This window comes from Triturus cristatus, chromosome 2_2 (assembly GCF_964204655.1).
Source record: "Triturus cristatus chromosome 2_2, aTriCri1.1, whole genome shotgun sequence".
NCBI classification, from domain to species: Eukaryota; Metazoa; Chordata; class Amphibia; order Caudata; family Salamandridae; genus Triturus; species Triturus cristatus.
In genome coordinates this window covers 589,496,595-589,512,453 of record NC_140582.1, presented here as the reverse complement: position 1 = coordinate 589,512,453, position 15,859 = coordinate 589,496,595, and the positions used below count along the sequence as shown (strand labels likewise).

The 15,859-nt window shown below is 41.8% G+C and overlaps 1 protein-coding gene across 2 annotated transcripts in view; it reads left to right on the top strand.

The window, feature by feature from the left end:
* FSTL5 (follistatin like 5) overlaps nucleotides 1-15,859 on the top strand; it is a 2,810,134-nt gene that overhangs the window by 1,783,964 nt on the left and 1,010,311 nt on the right. The window lies entirely within an intron of this gene.

Genomic DNA, 15,859 nt, shown 5'->3' with positions numbered 1-15,859 from the left:
GACCTTGGGGGCCAGGAAGCCCTCCTGTTACCTCCATTAAGACCCTTACAACAGAATTCCGGAGAGCTTGTCGGAGGCCCCGTCCCCTTTCTCCACCACTCTGCAAACATGACTACCAGTTAAAAAAACAGAGAAATTCACTTTAAAAACAAAAGGTTAAATGATGTAATAGTTAGGAAATAGATTTTGAAAAACCTTAGAAATGTACTGAAAAAATCAAAGTTTACAGGGATGTTATAGTTAGGCTCAGATTTTTCTCATACAGAACCAATGAAATCCAACAGTTATAGTTACCTGAGCTAACTATAACTTACACCCACAATTTATGGTTAGGGGGTCAAAAAAAGTTTCTAACAAATTTACCACAAAATTGCAATGGATACACACATCTGTAGTAAAAATGTTTTTGAAACTACACGCTCCTGAAGTTAAAAAGATAAAACCCCATGAAGGGACCAGGACCCGGAGAGTGGTGCATGGTGCATTACATTTTATAGGGGAGAGGAGTGTGTGCCCCCCTTCCAAGCCTCTGAAATGCCCTGGAGACCCCTTCCCCACGGGACTCCATGTAATTAAAAGGGAAGGGGGTGCACGGCCCACCTCCCTCACCCTCAGAATGCCCAGGAACCGCATCTTGTGGGGACAAAATTCAATTTAAATGGAGGGACATGCAGCCCCCCCCTGCTCGAGCCATATAAGGCCCCAGGGATCCCATCCAAGGGCCTCTATTATTAATGGGAAGGGGGCATGCGCTCCCAGTCTTCAAGCACCAAATGAACCTGGGACCCCATTCCCTTGGGCCAGCTCAGTACGTGTGTGCCAAGGAGCCCAGCCCTGCACTCGTAGGCAGTGAAGACTTATATGCTTCCACCTAGCAAGAGCTACAGACATGCTATCATTGGTGACTGAGAGCACCCATTTATTTTCCTGCCTGCACTCTTGTGAGCAGAAAAATAAATTTCTTCTGTCTGGCAGGTATAGAGAAAAAGGACTGCTCTTTCTGAGTGGGAACAAAGCTGGCTCCTACTGCACCCAGGATGAGTGCATGCAATGGAGTCAGCAGGGCCGCGGGACCCACGTAGACCCCAGGTAATGGGTTCCCCTCTCCCCTTTAAATGAATTCTGGCCCTGGTCAATGGGGTCCTCGGGCTAGTATTTGCTCGGAAACAGGGCTGAATGCACATGTTCAACCCCACACCAGACATGGCAATCATCATCTTACTTTAAGTTTAAAAAAACACATATAAATAATTCCCTCACATATTACATCACTCATGAGTTTCTATGTCATCGTTGATAATATCACTGTAACATCTGGACTGGCATCATTCATGACAATGCTGTGTAGGGGTGGCGTGACTGATAGTTACTTTAGGGAACGAGTTATAGTTACTTGAGATAACTATAACTGGTGAATTTGAGTGGTTTTGGTCATATAAAATAGTGCGTTTTAACTGACATTTTCACCTAACTATAACGTCCCATTAACCTCTCTTCACAGTCTGTGTTACACTAGTTGTACATATTTTTGCCTTTTTCATAATAACAAGGAAACACAGAAATTATACATTCTGAATAACTTAATCTGCACAATGAATTGAATTGTTTTCAGTCTGATTAACACAGAAGCAGGGTCATCATTTGTCAAATAATCGCAGCGGATGCCAGCCATTGACACACTAGCAGAGAAGTAATTGTTTTGTAAGGGTCCACAGAAAACACTTTAGAATCTTTCAAATGGGCTCAGACTTTAAAGAAATAAATGTGTGAAACCAATGATTTTACTGCGCCATATCTGATTGTGCCAACACAGTTGATGCTACTCCCCTCTAAGTGTTACAGGACTTCTGTGGGCTATTATTCTCTCAGTGTTGACAATTATTACCAGTAAAGCACCAAAATGCACTCAGAGTTAATTGTCCCTTTATATCTGAAGGAGAAATGAGCAAACACATGCAGGGCTTGCAATACATGAAAAATACAAGCGGCTAATAGACTTAATGTCAATGATGTCTCTACTTAGCTGTAATCCAATTTAAAGCAACAATTTCTTTCATCTCATATGAGGTTGCCTGGTAGCTGTTAAAGAATGCGTTCAATGCTATTATTCTGATGAACATGTAGGCCATTAATAGCACATGAAACAGTATAGGGTCACTTGTATTCTAAAGCAAACAGTCCATATAAAGGACGAAAATTATACATTTTAAATTAAGTATGTCTTTTGCTCCTAGCGTCTTTAGTGAAAAGAGTAAATGACTAGAATGTACTTGTTTAGGAACATGGTAGTACCTCTGGATTTACAATGAATGGGCTAATACATTATGAAAATTGAATTAATCGTTCCATAGTTTATAGTGTGTGTGTAGAAAGATGAGATTAACTGGAACAACAACTGAGTTGAAATGAAAGAACAGTCAATGAAAGTAAAACAGCTCTGATACATTTTGGGCTGGAAGTGTTTACATTTATTTTAGGATTGCCCGGCCAATGTCCTAATTTCCGCAAAGAAAAATGTATGAGCATCTCTTAAAAGCCATGGATGTTCCTTCTTCTCCATCGGGAAACCTTTACCAAGGTAGATATTAAGGAAGGATGCAACCATTTAGAAGAAAAGGTACTGAAAGCCGTCAATATCTTACTTCATCTTAGTTTTTTTTTTTTACAGCTGTGGAAAACTAGTAGACCGTTGCGTGGCATCTCATCTTAGAAACATTGTTGGTTTTGGCACAGGATCTGGCTATTGTGTGTGAGATTTAATTTGAACCAGAACCTTTTAATCCACTCTGGCTATTGTGGGTGAGTTTTAAGTTGAACCATAATCTTTTCAAATTCCTCTGAATGGTTTTAGAAAGTTGATATATTCCTGCACTAACAATTGTTCTGCCTCTGCAAGTTCCCATTGTCTCATGGCTGTAAATTGCTCTGCAGTTGGGGTTTGTGCATTCCTGCCATGGTGAGACAAAGGGGACTTGATGTAGGCAGGATGGGCCATACTGCCAGGATTTCTGAGGGTGGATCTGTTCCCTGCCCCACTTTTATTTCAAAGGGTCTTGCCTCCTAAGCACACAAGAAACCTGCCACTAGTCTTTTGTCACCCCAGACTTCTTGGAGCCTTGATAGGGAAAGAGAAGAACTTTCCAGAACCAGATGTGAGGGTAGCCAAGGATGTCTCCCCACTTCAACAGTTGGCACCAGGTATAACTACCGGACCCTCAGAAGTCTTCCACAGTACACTCTTGGACCTGTGGACACTACAGAAGAAGGAATACCATGCTCTTCAGAGGGTTTCCCTACTGCTTCATGTCTGACTTGTCCTTCGGAGGTATGCCCTGCTGCTGAAGGCCTGCCCTGCTCCTTTTATCCCTTGCTAACCTGAGTCCTCCAAGTGTTAATTGGTTGACCTCCTGTTTGAGCTAAGGGGAAATAACAGGCTCCAGGGGCTTACCTTCAACTGCTCAGCTGACCTGCTGCAACTGCACTTGCCTGTTCCTGAAACTAGATTTGCCTGAACTCTGCTGGCCTACAATGAGTTCCTGATAGCCCAGAGGTGTCTTCCCAGGCCCTGGTCCCTTGGCTGGCATCATAAGGTGATCCTGTTAAAAAAAGGAGAAATCCAGAAGTTTAACCCCTTCAGCGCGGCGCGGATTACCGCGCTGTGCTGAAGGGTTCTTGCGCGGGCGGGGCCATGACGGAGCGGTTCCGTCATGCGCACAGCGGGACCGACGCGCATGACGGAACCGCTCCGTCACAAGCATCGAAAGGGTTAAAGGCTCTGCATGATCACAAACAGGCACATTTGTGCAGAGATTCTACTGCATGTGACAACCGCCAATTCGAAGATCCAGTGGAGCTGACTCTTTGTGCTAAAGTGTATACTGGTCATGCAAGATCGGCACTTGGCGCTACATCAACAACAGCCTGCGGTGACTGCCAATATGAAGGTCCAGCAATTTTAGAAATAGAGTTTATGGTTGGCTAAGGGCTCACCCTCTGGTAACCCACCCTCTGGTAGCTTGGTGTAGAACAGGCAGGCTTATCAACAGAGGCAATGTGTAAAGTATTTGTAAACAACGTCATACCATAAGAAAACATTTTCATGAGTGAAGAATCGCTGTTAGAGAGGAGCTAGGGAATTGACAAGTCCTGCCCCTATGAAGCACTGACGGTAGGTGCTGAAGGCCAATAAAAAATATTTGTGTGCTATATAAATTGTGTACTGAAGAGTGTGGTGTGAATCATTTCAATTTCCAACGAAACACTGCATCGTCAGGTTTTTCTCATTTTATCTTAGTTTTATTTTTCAATTCATGTCTGTGGATATCAATTTTAAGAAATTGTAGTTGTAGTAGAGATGATGGACTTGTAATAGTCCTTTTTAACCTTTGGTTGTGATTTTATACATGCAGAGCATATATGAATGTCTTTGATGAAAGTAAATGAACATATTTTTAAAGATGCATAGTGTGACAGAGATTACTGATACACATTCATGTAAAAGCCAATTAGAGTATTTACATTTGCTTCAGATAAGCTAACTTATGGCCCCATTTGCTTAGGATGCACAAAAGGGAATCTTGATTTTTGTTCTAAAGTATTTGTACAACAAACATTTGCTGTCACAAGCGTCCAACCCGTTCTGGTTTCGAACAGTACCATTCCACAAAGAAGGGTGCAGAAACATAGATGGAGAAGTGGGGGGAGGAAGAACTCTTCCCTAATTCCTGTTCAACAGAAGGGTACAGATCCTGGGTTGGAAGACCAGTTGCAGGACAGCACCCCTGAACTGGTGGGAGAACTGGGCAGGGCGTCTGCCACAAGCACCCTAATAGTTCAATTTTCTGAGAGTACCACTCCCAAAAGGAGAGTATGTAACCCCAGATGGAGAGGAATGGGGAGGAATTACTCATCCCTGACTTCTGTCTAGCCTAAGGGTACAGACCCTGAGCTAGAGGACCAGCTGAAGGATACCACCCCTGAACTGGTGGTATGTGGAGTGGAGAAAGGATGCAAGGCACCTGGGGCTACAGCCCGCCACTCAGAGCACCAGAGAGGACAGAGACCAGGGATGGCCTGGGGCCTCGCTCTTTACTCTGACAGCTGAGCTTTCCAAATGCAAGGACACAGAAGTAGTACACCCAAACAGTCTTCGAAGAACAAGTCTCTTGTTGGGCCTTGAGACTGGTATACTTTGGGTTAGCCCTGGCCGCCCACGATTAGACACAGTACAACAGTAGACACCTTGTAGATCTCACTTTCTTACAATATCCTTGTGTGATGCAGTGGGGCGGTAACGGCCTGTTGTCCTTGGACAGATGTGGCAGTCTGCTGGACAGGCTCAGAGGTCCATGTCTCAAAGGGGGGGATACCGTAGTGGTGAGCTCCTGGTGATCTGTCCCCACCCTTTGGAGCGGCTGAAGTTGGCGCACTACGGTAGTCCTTCTCACATGGGAGGATGGCTGCTGCATCACCACATCTCAACTCCGGCCATCCCGGCAACAGGCGGGGCTGCACTGGCAAGTTGCCTTCAGCACTGTGGTGTCAGTTTAGTAACCCAGGATGGTCGGTCTTGATGAAAGTACCAGTGCTTCAGTAATCCACCAAACACAGTGCAGATCAGGCCACAGAAACACCAGTACTTCAGTAATCCTTAGAACACACTGGGGATCAAGAAGGAGTTGATTTTAGTAATCAGGCATGGCTGATCCTTGTCAGGCTGCCAGGCTCATAGCAGTAGCAAATTTCAGTCTTTGTGATCTTGAGACTTAACAGGGGGCAAGCCAACAAACCCTTGGAGTCACTCTGGGTTCAGATGATTTGAATCCAGTCCTTCCCTTCAGCAGGGTAGAGATCAGCAGGCAAATGGGCAGGTCAGCAAAGCGGAGAAGCAGTCCCTTGGAACAGTCATCCCAGGCAAAGTGGGAAGCCTGACAGCACAGCAGTCTTTACTCCAGCATAGGTCATCCCAGGTCCAGTAGTGCACTGATGTGTTAGAGCCAGAGCCCTGGTACTTATATCTAAATGTTTCTTTGATGTAGAGGGTGACTTCAAATGAGTTCTCTGAAGTGCAGGATGATCCCTTTCGATCCAGACTACCAGTGAGGGGTAAATCAGTGCTTTTTGTAAGGGCAAGACACCGCCTTATCAGATGTAAGTGTAAGCCACCTCTTTCCCTTCCTGCCCAGGAAGGCTATCAGTATACAGATGAAAATAGATGAACCCCCTGTCACAAAGTGCAGCTGTCACCCAGCCTATTTGTGTATTGGAGACAGGCTGAAGGAACACAGAGCAAAGTTAAGAGCAGAGAAATGCCCTGTTTCTAAAAAGTGGCATTTCTAAAATGGTAATGTCAAATCCAATTTTACCATTGAAGAGGATATATCACCACCATTCTAAAGACATTAAACATGTAGTAGCTACTACTTTCCAATCAGGAATTACAGCTTTAAAAGCATTTTAAGGATTTACCAACGCTAGCATATGGAAGGAGTAGGCCTCACAGCAGTGAAAAATGAATGTAGCTGTTTGTCACTACCAGGAGATGTCAAATATGCCCTACCCTTTACATACACTGCACCCTGCCCAAAGGACTACCAAGAGCCTACATTAGGGATGATCTATGTGTAATAAGAAAGGAGTCTGAGGCTTGGTAAGCAGTTTTAAATGCCAAGTTAAAATGGCTGTAAAGTACACACACAAGCCCTGCAGTGACAGGCGTGAGACATGGTTAAAGTCCTGTTTATATGGGCGGCACAAGCAGTGTTGCAGGCCCACTAGTGGCATTTAAGTTACAGGCCCTGGACACATTTAGAACTTTAAGATGGACTAATAAGTAAATATGCCATTTAGGCATGAACCAAAGCTACCATATGTCATGGAGAGAGAACATTCACCTTAGCACTGGTTAGCAGTGTTAAAGTGCCCAGAGTCCTAATCCAACAAAAAACGAGGTAAAAAATAATAGTAGAAGAAAGGCAAAATGTTTGGGGTATAATTGGAAAAAGGGCCATTTCCAATAAGCAATGAATAGCCACGATGCCTGACAGTCTCGTCACACTATAGCCTGTACAGCTCACCCTACTCCTTGCAGCCTACTCCACTGCAAAAGGAACTCTTCATGCTGGACTTTGAGAAGAAAACTTTGTGAACTAGACTAACTTGCTCCTTGTATCTGGCCTGTGCTATATTGCGGTCAGCCTGAACTTGTGAGCGAATGGCACTTGGTGTTTTTAGCTGTTCTAGGTACCTAAAAGTTTGAAGTTGCATATCTTCAGTTTTACAGATTAGATTTTTGCCCATCTTGCATAATTTTATTTATTAAAATATACTTTTATTTCTAAATTGGAGTTGTATTTTTCTTATGTTGTGTTTGCACTTCATTACTCTTTATGTTCTGCATAAATACTTTGCACTTTGCCTCTAAGTTAAGACTGACAACATTGTGCCAAACTACCTGAGAATTAACCACATGTTAATTTAGTGACTTTTGTGATGAACGCTGACAGGGACTGTGGTTGTGCATGAATGAGACTACTACACCCTTTAAACCAATAATCACATTTCTTAAAGTAAGGTATATGTTTCCTCCATGAGTAGGTCAGCCTGTAAACATTAGAGAGTTAAGAACACTAATCATATTTTGATTAGAGCACCATACTGGTGGTGCAGTGTGTGCTTATCTTATGTGTGGGCTCTCATTATGAATGCTTCATATCTCTTTTCAGTGAAACACCATGCATTGTCCATATGAGTCTGCTTTCGGCACCTCCAGGGCACTTTGGTAACACAAATGGGGATGCAGTGTTGTGTAGATGGTTTGCTAATACAGATCACATTGGTGCTACATGAGCACTGGCTTAATCTAAAAGGGGCATTCCCTCATATGCATGGTTGGTGTGACCTCATTATTACTCAGGTGAGGGCCATTACATGATGCATGGTCACCTTAATGGGCACGTGCAATGATAACTAATATGTAGGGGTTTTGCTGAATAATTTATCCTGGCAATTATAGATGCAAATTTTATTATCCTCTGTAGTACTGATTATTCTCTGCACAATCACTTTAATGGGGAAGAGCAATGATGTATATTTGTTTAAGTTATTGGTGATTTTATTGCTGCACTGTCACTTCCTTGGAGAAGTGCAATATGCATAATATAATTAAGCAGCATCCTGAGATTGACAGAGAGGACATAAATCTATAAAAGAAATTGATCTGTTGACAGTTGAGAGGAAATATCTGTTTGCCCACCCCTGGAACACTGCAGTTTTTCTGCTCGCACTGGCGCGGGCAGAGAAACCTGTGTTTGCTCCAGCCCAGCGGGATAATTTTTTATTTTGCTGCAATACAGGAGCAAACACGAAGTTGGCATCCAGCAGGCGGGAGCTTTAAAAATGCTCCTGCTGGCTGTGAACAGACCTTTGATCTATTTCCCTGTCTGCATTGATGCAGGGAAACAAACAAAGAGACTGCTCATGACCGGAGGGAGCAGCATAAGCTGCTGTACCCTGCAGGCATGAGCAGTGCCAGCTCCCGCAGCTACCTTTAATACTGCCCCCTCACTTTTCATATATGTACATATATATATATATATATATATTCACTTAAAAAACCATAGGTTTCACACATGTTATAGTTAGGTGGATATTTCACTCGTAAAAAACCAATGAAATTCCCCCGTTATAGTTAGTAACTCGCGCGCCCGCAATCCTCTGCTCATGACGTCACATATTACATCACTCATGACATGGTCAGTCGCATCACTCATGACATCACTGATGACATCATCCTTGTGATAGAGTGGCGGTCGCGCGAGTTATAGTTATCTCAACTAACTATAACGGGGGAATTTCATTGGTTTTTTACGAGTGAAATATCCACCTAACTATAACATGTGTGAAACCTATGGTTTTTTAAGTGAATTTGCAAGGTTTTTTAAATGCTAATTCCTAACTATAACGTGTGTGAAACCTATGGTTTTTTCAGTGAATTTGTACGTTTTTTTAAATGCTAAGTTATGTATGTCTTATTATTTTTTTTATATATTCATTTTTCAATAAACTACGTATTACATTTTTTTTTTAATGTTTTTTCCCCGTGCGCGCACGGTGCGCGCACCCCCGCTATTTAAAAAAAAAAAAATGTAAATGTTTTTTTCTGCCTTCGGGGTCCTTAAGGTACCCCCTGACCAAGGCTAGGGGGTCAGGAACTCTCTACCCTGCCCCCTTTTCAAGTTCACCACCTTCCTTTTCCACTCTCGCACTGAAAACAAACAAAATGGTGGCCGACACTTCCTGATTTCGACCGATTCGAACGTTGACAGACATGTAACAACCAATCAGAATTAGCTCGCGCACGTAAGGCTATACATATGTATGTGCTTTTAAATGCAATTTTCTCAGGAAATACTGAACAGATTGACTCCATATTTGCAAAAGGCACTTCCGTGACCTGAGGACTACCTCTCTGCCAAATTTCAAGTAATTCTGTTCAGCCGTTCGGGCTGTACCTTCGACTAAAGGTCCTATGGAAAAATGCATGGGGAAAACGCGTTTTGGAACCCCCCCTTTTTTCTCAGCCCCCGCTTGATGAATCACCCCGAGACTTTCAGGGTAGGAGCTGAGCGGAGCGCCCCATTAGTTTTTAAAATTTCGCGAAGATTCATCAACCGGCGCCAAAGTTATTCAAAATAGAACTTTGAGATTTCCTATGGAAACACGGTCCTAACTATAACTATCTACTGGCGACCGCCAGTAGATAATATATATATATGTATATATTGACTTGTGAGCAAGGGCTTTCGTAGCCCGAAACGCGTCAGGTTCGAGGTTGAAGAACAAATAAACTCCATCTAACCTACTTTCGCTGGGTCCGCGTCTCTGTTCGCCATTGCTGTGGAGGTGCAGGGATACTATCGTTTTCTATATCGAGTCACGGAAGTCGGCTTTCTTCCGTACGTGGACCCACTCCCTTCCAAGTTGGCGGCCGTAAAGAAAACCGAAAGAGACGTAAGGTTCGAGAAAGGAACGCGCAACGGTCAGCCCCTGGTAAAACCGAGCAAAACACTTCACCAGCACAACGGAGAACTGATCGGCGTGTCAAGCAACACAACGGACTGCCGACCGCAACAAGATCCCAAGCGGTGAGTGGTGTACAGCTCGGTGAATTATTACCGGTGGGGAGGGAAAGAAGGTGCATCAGTGGTTACAAACGTAACAACAAACTGAGAAGAAGATTATATTCAATTACAACCTCGTCATGTCAGCTGAAGCTGTGCGTGAAAGAGAAGCAGCGGCGGAAGAGCTATTCAGTACAACACCCAAAACGAAGACTGGTAGCGTTCCCTCCGCGGAAGACAACACAGGAATTAACGGGGACCTGAAGGTTCAGTTAAAGAAACTAGAAAAATGCATGAAAGCGGAAATCACGAAGTGGTGGGAGCAAAAATCTTTATCAAAGTATATTGAAGCAGGAAGAGTACCGAGGGGACTCAGAATTCTTTTAGCACCCAGTTACGAGTGCCCCAATCCAAGTATGCTAAGGGAGTGGGGCGAGAGCAATTTACAAGCATCAGCAAATCTGGTTAAAATACTGATTAAATACGCTGACATCGATAGAGAGGCACTGTTACGTGAAATTGACCAAATCAATGAGAGTTTAAAGAGAATGGAACCTAATGATCTTATTGCCAAAACAAGGGCAGAAATAAAAGAACGTCTAAAAAAACAAGAAGAAAAAATCAAAGTACGTAAAGCGTTCAAATTCGCAAGGGATCAAGCGGATTATGAGCAGGGACGTATCTATACCTTTGCCCGGAAATACGATACAGTGAAACGCAATAAAGTCAGTAATAAAGGTACCAAAGTGCCAGAACACAATGCCGGTTCCAGCTCTAACGCTATTTCCAATGAACAGGCAACACTAACAGATGATGAGTCCCTTACCAGCGAAAACTCTTCTGAACGAGGAAGCAACATGGAGGAGGAAGCACAAAGCAGAGTGCTCAATTTGGGAGAAGAGGTAGATTTTTTAGCGCTGGAAAGACGCCAAACATTACGGCCACGACAGCCAACGAGGAGAGAAGGCGAAAAAACAACAACATTCGAAGGAGGGAGAGGAGGAAAAGGCACAACAAGAAAGTCGAAAAAAACCTATTGGTGCAAACAATAGAGGCAGATGACAAGACGATCATCAATCTGTCCACCCTCACCCTCACACAAGCCGAAAAACAACTGTTATCACTGGGACTCTCATTCTGTCCGCTTAGTGACTTCAACTATACGCGAACAAGGATTGATTTATTCTGCTTCATTCGTAAATTAAAATTAAAAAAGTTTTTTGCTATCAAAGAAGGCTTGAAAGAGACTCCAACAGAGGACAGTACTCACAAAGAACACGAGGGATTACAGGCCAAAGATGCCCCAGCTTTGCTTACGTTACATCAGTTGTTTGAGAATAAGCCAGACACGACACAGGGAACTATGGATCTGTCCAATACACAGGAGCGCCTATCAGCTGCTAATATCAGGCAAAGTGGTGCAGGTATAAGCCCCTTCAAACCAAAATCAAGATTTATACCAATGATGCCGAAAGACGCCATTGACATCTTTCACGAAGTGGTAGTGGAGGACATTAAAAAATTACACTACCGTACTAAACATAAAAAACGACATAAGAGTTACCAAGAAATTAAGTACTGTGATTTGGTGAAAAAATTGGAATCTAATCATGAGATACTGGTTACAAAATCGGACAAAGGAGGCAACGTTGTGCTCTGGCCACAGAAGGACTACAAAATAGAAGCGCAAAGACATCTAGATGATGACACATGCTATGGAAAGGTTGATATGAAAACATACAACACAGCAAGGAATGGGTTAAAAAGTAAATTGCTTCAATGGAAAAGAGATGGATGCATCTCTGCAGCTGAATTTGATTTTCTGTTTGTGGAACACCCAATTCTGCCGAGATTATACTTTATTCCCAAAGTTCATAAACTAACTAAACCAGTGCCAGGAAGACCAATCATTGCAGCGATTGGGAGTTTGGGAGAACACATTACGCAGTATGTGGATTTCTTCCTTCAAGACCTAGTAAAAGAACTTCCGACATACATTAGAGACACTGGGGATCTACTGAATAAGCTGACTGGTATCCAATGGTCAGAAGATCTATTGCTCATTTCATTGGATATAGAGTCGCTCTATACCAGTATTGAGCATGAAATAGGCCTAAATGCATTAGCACATTTTTTGGGAAAAAGACCGTTAGAAATGTATAATCACAACAAAATGCTGGTAGACCTTGCTACATGGTGTTTGTTTAACAACTTCTTTTTATTCGGCAATGAAGTGTTTATACAGAAGAGAGGCGTAGCTATGGGGGCCTGCTTTTTCCCCCAGCTATGCATGTTTGCATGTAGGTTGGTGGGAAGAGCAGGTCCTCAAATGCTTATTCCATGATGAATACCGCACCCATGTGATTCAGTGGTGGCGGTATATTGATGATGTTTTTATTATTTGGAAAGGGGATGAAAAAAGTGCTAAGGATTTTATTGACAAAATTAACTGTAACAACTATAATCTAAAGTTCACATCGCATTTGAGTAAGACGCAAATTGACTTCTTAGATGTAAAAATTTATGTCAAAAATAACCAGCTGGCCACCACCCTATATAGGAAAACAACAGCAGGGAACACCACTTTGCATGCCAGCAGCGCACATCCGCATCACACCATCAAAAGCATTCCCCTAGGGGAGCTTACACGCCTTAAACGCATCTGTAGTACTCCTGAAGATTATGAATTATGCAAACAGGAAGCACTGAGCAGATTTCGCAGGAGAGGATACAATGATAAAATCCTCACTGAAGCAGTTGGTAAAGTAGCAATAATACCGAGAACGACACTTCTATTCCCTAAAGACCAACTGAAGGCCACTGATACCGGTAATAACGCTCCAAGATTGATTACAACATTCAATAGACAGGAAAGACAGATCAGGTCAATTGTCAAACGAAATTGGCAAATTGTTCTGACTGACGGGGTCTTAGCCCCCATGTTATCTTCGCAACCTACGATCACTCATAGGAAGGGCCCTTCCATGAAAACTCAGATTGCGAAACCATTTCCAGAGCTTGCGGTTGCAAAGCACTGGTTACAACCCAAGCAAGGGTTCGTTAAGTGTTCTTCATGTAGAGCATGCAGATTTGGAGTGAATACCGACTCATACTCTACTCCCTTTAGTCCCCATACTACTAAAATTTTGGGTAGATTCAACTGCAAGACAGAATTTGCAGTGTATGTTCTGACGTGCACCTGTGGTCTCAGATATGTGGGAAGCACGAAGCTGCAGGTGCACGTCAGAATTTTACAACACCTACGTGCCATAGTTAACAACGATTCATCTTACCCAGTGGCTAGGCATTTCAAGTTGGTGCACAATAATGATTTAAACTGTCTAAAATACTTTGTAGTGGCAAGTGTACCCAAATTACGACGGGGAGGTAACAGAGAGAAGAGACTAAGACAACTAGAATCTAAAATGATCATAGAATTTGACAGTAAGGCCCCCAATGGATTAAACAATACAGATGAAATGTACCATTTTCTGTAACTAACACTGGGTCTCACGATACCTACGGGTGGCTTGATTACTGTTTTGAGACATACAGGTAGTTGTTTAGTCCACTATTTATTTATTTATTTCTTGTGAGTCATTGAAATCTATATAATGTCGATATTCATCTTCCATATCAAATAAGTGCACATTTCTTTCAAGATAGCTAAACAGGATTGTTTGGTTTTTTCCACTTTGTTTATATCATTGAAAATATCAACTGGTTTTAGTCAGATTTTAGCCCGGTTTTTAACTTTGTTAAATGTGGGTTTTTAACTGTCTTTTACCTTGTTGTTTTCTTTAGAGTTGCTTACGCATTTTTATTGACTATGTATTTGGCACATTTCTATTTTTGCACTAGCACTTTATGACGATCCACTCTGGATCAGTTTATCAGTATTTATAATCCGTATAAATGACACTGCTACGATTGGTCTGTGAACAGATAAATTAGATGGGCAACAAAAGATGCAGCATTGAAGCAGTTATATGATAACATGGAGTCATGATGATATTTTGTATTGTGGTAACTTAGTTCTAACCAATTGAAATTGTTGCATTATTTTAACAAATCTTTTTGGTTTTAAATCACAATATATACAATTGTTACTATAGGTTTTTTATATAGACATTTTATAAAGACTCTATTTATTAATATTATTTATAGGATTTTATAACTATTTATTATTAGTATTGTATAATTGTATTATATAATGTAGTGACTCCATAAGTTGCATTTACGCATTTAAGCAGTCCATGTTAGAAAACAGACTATTAACAACTAGTTACGTTTTGCAGTGTGTCTTCTATGTTTATACATCATGTGATGTCAGCACTCTAATCACGGTGAAGCATTTAAAAACAATGATGAGTATGCTTCAAACTGACTTGTGAGCAAGGGCTTTCGTAGCCCGAAACGCGTCAGGTTCGAGGTTGAAGAACAAATAAACTCCATCTAACCTACTTTCGCTGGGTCCGCGTCTCTGTTCGCCATTGCTGTGGAGGTGCAGGGATACTATCGTTTTCTATGTATATATATATATATATATATGCTATCCCACAGCGGTTCAGAGGTCCGGGTGTACGGCGCTTCAAAAAGGTGCGTTATCCTCGCGGTTTGAACCAAAACCGCTAAACATGCCAACAATTTCCTCCTCAAAGAAAAATAGGGTCGCACTCCAGTTCGTGAATATTGAGTAAATTTATTCACAAGTCAGCCACAACGACAGACACACAGGTCCCAACCAACGCGTTTCGGTATGCACACGATACCTTGTTCACGGTCAATTGTTTTACTCTGAGTAAATCAAATTTAAACTTTTCAAAAAAACTTTACAAAATGAAATGGATATACCTCATTTCCTGTTTAATTTTAAATGCTGCAAAACGAATGTGTAAATATTTCACCTTGGTTTAAACTATGGTATGAATTATAATTTTGGCGTCGAATTGACCTGAAACTTTATTATTGTTTAATGGATTATCCAGTTCAACCAATGCTTGTTTATTTTAATGCTTGTCTCTTATCTTCTCATTATCATGCAAAATCGTAAATTAAAGGGACTACAACTCCCATCAGTCTGAGGAGTAAGCCCTGTTCTGAACAGGAAATGAGGTATATCCATTTCCTTTTGTAAAGTTTTTTTGAAAAGTTTAAATTTTAACACACCCCTGCGTAACCGCGACGTTGCTTCCGCGCAACGCGCATGCGTGTACGCGTATGTCACGTACGTATAACGTAAGCGCACTGTATTTATGACGTACGGAGCACGTAGCGTCAGCTTACCGTACGCGCACGGCAAAAAATGCATAAAAAAAAATAAAAAAATTTCAAGAGTTGTAGAAGATAATAACTGTGATGTACAACTGTATGTAAACATTAATTTAAAAAAAATTAACCATTCCATAATGCAGGATATAGTACATATATTATTTTATACATAGGTTGGAAATTATTTTTTACCAAAAATCTCAAAAAAAAATTTGCATTTAAAAAACCGTACAAATTCACAGAAAAAACCATAGGTTTCACACACGTTATAGTTAGGAATTAGCATTTAAAAAACCTTGCAAATTCACTGAAAAAACCTTAGGTTTCACACATGTTATAGTTAGCTGGACATTTCACTCATAAAAAACCAATGAAATTCCCCCGTTATAGTTAGTGGAGGCAACTATAACTCACGCGACCGCAATCCTCTGCTGATGATGTCAAATATTACATCACTGATGACATAT